This window comes from Centropristis striata, chromosome 3 (genome assembly GCF_030273125.1).
Source record: "Centropristis striata isolate RG_2023a ecotype Rhode Island chromosome 3, C.striata_1.0, whole genome shotgun sequence".
Classification (NCBI taxonomy): Eukaryota; Metazoa; Chordata; class Actinopteri; order Perciformes; family Serranidae; genus Centropristis; species Centropristis striata.
The window spans coordinates 1943545-1951033 of record NC_081519.1 but is presented as its reverse complement, the minus strand read 5'-3'; the positions used below and the strand labels follow the sequence as shown (position 1 = coordinate 1951033).

The 7489-nt window shown below is 36.7% G+C and overlaps 1 pseudogene; it reads right to left on the bottom strand.

The window, feature by feature from the left end:
* Window positions 1-352: 352 nt before the first annotated feature.
* Window positions 353-1699, bottom strand: LOC131968926 (uncharacterized; annotated as a pseudogene).
* Between the last annotated feature and the right edge of the window lie 5790 nt (window positions 1700-7489).

The following is a 7489-nucleotide window of genomic DNA, read 5'->3' as shown; positions in this document are numbered from 1 at the left end:
ATCTATCTATCTTTCCATCTATCTATCTATCTATCTATCTATCTATCTATCTATCTATCTATCTATCTATCTATCTATCTATAAAAGCAAGAAGTGTGTGTGTCTAGTTCATATCTCTCTGACCGTTAGTCAGACTGACCTCAGATTTTGTATGTGTCTTGCTCATGGCACGAAGGTGTGCATCCTCAATTTTGAAGATTTTTTAATTCATTTTTCAAAATATCATTATTTACGTAAGACGTGTTGATATGAAAGTTTAATGTGAGTTTTATATGAATGTTGTGTGTGGAAGGTCCCTTTATTGCTCCAGCTGGAGCTTTGTTTCACTTGTTTCTATTACATGTCATTTTTTTACATTACATGTCATTTAGCAGACGCTTTTGTCCAAAGCGACTTACAATAAGTGCATTCAACCTGATGGTACTAGACATAGACCACAGGAATCAAGTAAGTACATAACTTTAAGAGCTAACTGTCATTGCTAAGGAGTGCTATATGTTAAAGAAGAAAAGAAGAGAAAAGAATAAGAATTTTTTTTTTTTTTTTAAGTATATATATCTGTTAGGTGACCATGACTTAACCGAGGTATTGTTGGAAGAGATAGGTCTTCAGCCTGCGGCGGAAGATGTCCAGGCTGTCTGAGGTCCTGATGTCGGTGGGGAGCTCGTTCCACCATTTGGGAGCCAAGACAGAGAAAAGTCTGGAGGAGGTTTTGAGGCGAGTCGACCCACGGAGGGTGGGAGTCGCCAGCTGTTTGACTGATGCAGAGCGGAGAGGACGGGCAGGGGTGTAGAGTTTGACAAGGTCCTGGATGTAAGTAGGACCTGAACCGTTAGCAGCAGAGTACGCCAGAGCTAGAGTCTTGAAGCGTATCAGCCACCGGTAGCCAGTGGAGGGAGGGAGGAGGGGTGTTGTGTGTGAAAATTTGGGAAGATTGAAGACCAATCGAGCAGCTGCATTCTGGATGAGTTGTAGAGGTCGGATGGCTTTGGCAGGCAGACCTGCCATGAGGGAGTTGCAGTAGTCCAGGCGTTAGATGACCAGCGCCTGGACCAGGACCTGGACCAGGACCTGGACCAGGACCTGAGCTGCCTTCTGAGTGAGAAACGGACGGATTCTCCTGATGTTATGCAGCAAGAATCTGCAAGATCTGGTAGTGGCGGTGATGTTTGTTGAGAGGGACAGTTGGTTGTCAAGAGTTACGTCAAGGTTTTTGGCGGTTTCTGTGGAGACCACCACTGTGTCCTGGACAGTGATGTGGAGGTCAGTGGTCAGAGCCCTTCCCTGGGAGGTAGAGTAGCTCAGTCTTGCCCAGGTTGAGTTTGAGGTGGTGCGAGGACATCCACTGGGAGATGTCGGCCAGACATGCAGAGATACGTGCTGCTGCACGTGTTTCAGACTGGGGAAATGAGAAGATTAGCTGGGTGTCGTCGGCATAGCTATGATAGGAGAAGCCATGCGAGTGGATGAGGGAGCCAAGAGAGTTGGTGTAAATCGAGAAGAGGAGCGGACCAAGGACCGAGCCTTGAGGGACCCCGGTGGTGAGTAGACAGGGTTCTGAAACAGAACCCCTCCAAGTTACACGGAAGGTGCGGTCCTTGAGATAGGATTTGAGCAGAGACAGGGCAGAGCCAGATACTCCCAGGTGGTGAAGGGTGGAGATGAGGATCTGGTGATCCACAGTGTCAAAAGCTGCAGAAAGGTCCAGTAGAACCACCACAGATGAGAGAGAGGCTGCCTTCGCCTTCTGAAGCTGTTCAGTCACAGCGAGAAGGGCACAGAAACAAACTTAGACAGAAACACTAAGCAGCCTTTAAGCACAACAATTAACAATCTTAAAGCAAAAATACATTACCAGAGACTAGGAGCTAGGTTAAGTCCACACAAGATAAATGCACTAAAGATTCCAGCTAAATTTCACAGTTTTTAAAAGGGGCTGGCCACTCCCAGATACTTGAAAACAAAAGCCACTAAATAGCCAATCAACAGATAAAGTAGCTAGCCAGTAGGGCTCTGAAAACTGACCTTAACTTTAAACTTTAAACTTAAACCAAGCAAATAAAGCAGAAAGCCCAGCAAGCACAGAAACAAACTTAGACAGAAACACTAAGCAGCCTTTAAGCACAACAATTAACAATCTTAAAGCAAAAATACATTACCAGAGACTAGGAGCTAGGTTAAGTCCACACAAGATAAATGCACTGTTTCTATGACGACGTTAACAAAAAGAAAGGCAGCTGCTACCGGAGCGTTTATTATCTGACGTGTTGTTGGTACTGCAAGAAGTGGAAATGTTATGTAATGTAATTTTGTTTTTGGTAATTTTGTGTCCTTTTTTTTTTGCAATTTTGTGTCTTGTTTGGTAAATTTGTGTTTTTTTAAAGTAATTTTGTGTCTTTTTTTGTTGTAATTTTGTGTAAATTTGTGTATTTTTTTGTACATTTTGTCTTGTATTAAGGAATTTAGTGTTTTTTCAGTCATTTTGTGTCTTTTTTTGGTTATTTTTGTCTTGTTAGTAATGTTGTGTCTTTTTTGGTAATTTTGCATCTCTTTTTAAGTAATTTTTTTTTTTAATTTTCTGTCTTTTTTTATAGTAATTTTGTGTCTTTTTTGGTCATTTTGTGTCTTTTTTAAGTAATTTAGTTTTTTTTCTCTGTCATTTTGTGTCTTTTTTAAGTAATTTTGTGTCTTTTTTTGGTCAGTTTGATGCTGCCTCCAGCGGCACCCAGGTAATTTGAGTTTGAGACCCCTGGTCTAGATCTTCCCTACTGTATGAATACATACTTCGCACTAGTCCTTAATAGCATCAGACTGCTTCTTCATCTGCCGTTCCAAAAGCCTTAACAACACTGTGTGTGAGGCTTGGTTAGCTTTAGCCACAGAAATGACATGGCTACTTTTTGGGAAACATTGTGGTTTGTCTAACAAGCACTTTACTGTGGAGCTTTGACATAATGGTGACAATAAAAACGATGTGGCCAAGGTCACACGGATCATGGCGGTCCAATGTGGAGTGTCCCATGCATGCAGACATCCATCATTAACCTCACTTTATTTCTTGGCACTTGCACGAACATTTTTTTGAACATTTGCTGAAACAACTTGTGCAGCTCTTGTTTCTCTGTGGAACGACATGCTCAGACCTTAAAATTGTGAATTTGCCATTATTCTGTTTCCCAAATGTCTTGTTAAAATTGTTATGCGTTTAGAAAATAGCGTGCATTTTGCAGACTGAGAAGTAACAACCGTTAAGCTTTCTAAACAGCTTCCAGATGACACAATTGAACTCAACGAGCAGCCACTCACATCAAATTATCTGGACATCATCACTAAATTGTGCAATAGTTGAAATCTGCTGATGCATCATGCGCTCCTCTTCCCTGGTTACTGGTTTGCTCCACAGATTTAGAAGCTAAACTATCGCTCCAGCACTCTTCTCTTGCTGTAGTCTGGATAACAGAAAGACTGCAGGAATGTTTAAAATGTATCTCTTGTCACTGACATGGCGCCTCTTGGCCAGCATCAGAAAAATAAATCAGTCTAGTCAAGGTCAGACATCTGATTTTTTAACAAGAAAAATGTCTTTTGGAGTCGAATGTTTCAGACAGAGTAATTAAAGAGCAAAAACGTCTTTATACATACACGTACGGTTCACGGTTGTAAAAAAGGCTGCAGTTTCTGTGAATTTCTTGGCCAACATCAGACAAACTTTAAAAAAGTCTAGTCAAGGTCAGACATCTGATTTTTTAACAAGAAAAACGTCTTTTGGAGAAGAAGAGTCGAATAGTTCAGACAGAGTGATTTAGTATATTTTGACAGCTGCTACTGAGCTCAAAACATTTGCTCTGTGTGAGAATGGGTGTTTCTTGTCCAGGAAACTGTAGTAAAAAACATGTGGACACATTTGACCAAAGTTAATTTAATACATATCACACCATCAACAAGGCCTGGAGTGTCAGTATTGGTGAAATCAGTAGTATGTATTATAGGGGAGCTCTGTTTTTTGGGGTGACAGCAGACTAGATTACAAAATTTCCTCTGGGGAAATTTTGAAAGGGCCACGGGGGCTACTGCCGGTGTGTGTACACTATGATGAGATTCTTCAGAGATATCAAACAATTAATACTAGTAATGTTATGATAATATACAATATACAAGGAGCGCACCTACAACAAGCATTCCTCTTCAAGTATTTATTTATACAGCAACCTATGACCTTTAACCTCAAAATGTGTGTGTGTGTGTGAAACGTGTATCTGGAGGAGTGTGCGGGCTTACGCGCGCATTTGTGTGTGTTTTTTCAGTCATATTGTGTCTTTTTTTGGTTATTTTTATTTTGTTAGTAATGTTGTGTCTTTTTTGGTAATTTTGCATCTTTTTTAAAGTAATTTAGGTTTTTTTGTAATTTTTTTAATAGTAATTTTGTGTCTTTTTTGGTAATTTTGTGTCTTTTTTTAAAGTAATTTAGGTTTTTTTTCTCTGTCATTTTGTGTCTTTTTTTTTAAAGTAATTTTATGTTTTTTTGTAATTTTTTTAATCGTAATTTTGTGTCTTTTTTGGTCATTTTGTGTCTTTTTTAAAAGTAATTTAGGTTTTTTTTCTCTGTCATTTTGTGTCTTTTTTAAGTAATTTTGTGTCTTTTTTCATTTGTGTGTGTGTGTGTGTGTCACTAAAATCACATAAAGTTACCTGTGTGTCTGTGTGAAGCATGTGTATCTGGAGGAGTGTGTGTGTGTGTGTATCTGTAACTGTAATCACATAAAGTGACCTGTGTGAGAAGTAGACATTTGAAAATCGAAAAAGTAATAGCACACCGATCCCGATCAAACCGATCAAACCGCACGTATTGATATATAATTTGAAGTAATAGCGGGATGAAATTGTGTCTGGAAGAGGAAGAAAAAAAAATCCCCAGTGCGATTGCCCCGTGGCCCTAATAAACTATATGCTAGATATCAGTTCATACAGTGAATATATTCGTCTACACTAACAAACAAAAAGGAAAATTATTCATAGTTGCATTTTTTTCTATTGCTGTTTGCTGAGAAAACATTCAAATACCAGCACACAGTGGACAGGACATACAGTCATGGAAAAATGATTAGACCACCCTTGTTTTCTTCATTTTCTTGTTCATTTTAATACCTGCTACAACTAAAGCTACATTTGTTTGGACAAATATAATGATAACAACAAAAATAGCTCATAAGAGTTTAATTTAAGAGCTGATATCTAGACATTTAATATGGTTATCTTGATAATAACCAAAATCATTATCGAGAAAACCATGTAACCATAGTCATTTTGTGTTTTTTAAAATCATTTTACATCTATTTTTGGTCATTTTATGTCATTTTTAATAATTTTTACATCTTTTTCGGTCAATTTGTTTCTATTTCGATAATTTTGTGTCCTTTTTTGGTCATTTTTACATCTATTTTTGGTCATTTTTACATCTATTTTTGGTCATTTTGTGTCTTTGTTGATAATTTTTACATCTATTTTTGGTCATTTTGTGTCTTTAAGTCATTTTTAAACCTTTTTTTGGTCAATTTTTTTCCATTTTCGATAATTTTCGTGTCCTTTTTTTGGTCATTTTTACATCTATTTTTGGTCTTTTTGGTCTTTTTTAAACCTTTTTGGGTCACTTTGTTTCTACTTTGATCATTTTGTGTCCTTTTTTGGTCATTTTTACATCTACAGTCATGGAAACATTCTTGATAATAACCAAAATCATTATTGAGAAAACCATGTTAAATGTCTAGATATCAGCTCTTAAATGAAACTCTTATCAGCTATTTTTGTTATTATCATTATCTCTGTCCCAACTAATGTACCTTTAGTTGTACCCGACATTAAAATGAATAAGAAAATGAAGAAAACATGGGTGGTCTAATACTTTTTTTGTTCAACGGACAAGACACCAAGACTGCAGACACTCACATTTATGAACACGGATCCATCCTCAAATGTTTTTCTTACAGAAAACATGGCTTTTAAGATAACTTTTCCAACAGTTATTCTGCAAGCAAGACCACACAACACACCGTCACACATGTGGCATCAAACTTTTTCAACAAAACACCACAAAACAAGCCTGTAATATGAATTGAGTACAATCCCACACAAGGATGACCACAGCAGCAGTTTGAAATTGCAAGACAAAATGTTGGCATTGTACATTTTTAGCAAACAATAGATTCTATGATCTTCTGTGGTTCAGAGTTAGCCTGTCTGTGGTTTGCACAATTGTTCACTGTAAGTCTTGCAGCTGGGTGGGTTGGAGAAAAAACACAAACGTTTTCAGTGCTTCAATATAATATTTGCAAAGAGAAACAAGAAATGCTGCAAAGATGAAACAAAAATTATAATCAATGGAACAGAAGTTTCCCAGGATGCTTCCACAAAATGTGGCATCAACTTAGTGTGTGGTAAAGTTATCAGATCACTTAGAACTGTCTACTTACTTTATATTACAGCTTGATTTATCCACACTTTATATACTGCAACATTGTCTGGGCCTCCAACCTCCACAGTATTTATCTCGTTCAGAAAAGATTTGTTAGAAATGCCACATTTTCAAAAACAATTAGATCCTTCTGCTCCCCTTTTTACAAAAACTCAAGATAATGACAATTTTTTAGATCAATATACACTACTGGTCAAAGGTTTTAGAACACACCAACTTTTCCAGAATTTGATTGAAAATGATGCAGTTTAATGTCTCAGTGTACTCTGAAATTAATGCACATTTGCAACATTTAAAATTCTTTATTGAGCATGATAGTGTTTTGAAAGTAAAAAAAAGATTCAAAATCACATTTTATGTTGGACTAAAGGACTAAAAAAAAGACACAAAATGACCAAAAAAAGACACAAAATGACAAAAAAAGACACAAAAAGACACAAAATGACAAAAAAAAGACACAAAATGACAAAAAAAAGACACCAAAAGACACAAAATGGCTAAAAAAAGACACAAAATGACTAAAAAAAGACACAAAATGACTAAAAAAAGACACAAAATGACTTACAAAGACATGAAAAGAATTCAAAAATGGACAAAATATCCCAAGACTCCATAGAGTTAAGTTGTTAACCCATTTCTTGTTCCCTGAAAAAGGCCTACTTGTATAATTCTGAAATGTACATTATTTTTCAGTTTTGGTTAAGCTTACCTTTTTTTATTTACCTCTGGCAGTTCACCACTTACCTTTGGACCCTTTCAAGCTGTTCATTTGACTTGAACTGCTTGAATTTCAATAAAAAATGGAAAAGTTGGTATGTTCTAAAACTTTTGACCGGTAGTGTATACCAAATATGCATTTTTATCTTTAAGTATATGTACACTACAGGCCAAAAGTTTGGAAGCAAGATCAAATTTGTACAAAAAAAGATCATAGTTTCATTGCTATTCTTGCAACAAAATAAAGGTGATTATTATACTGTATAAAGAGTCACTTATTAGAACACATATTTACTCTAATTA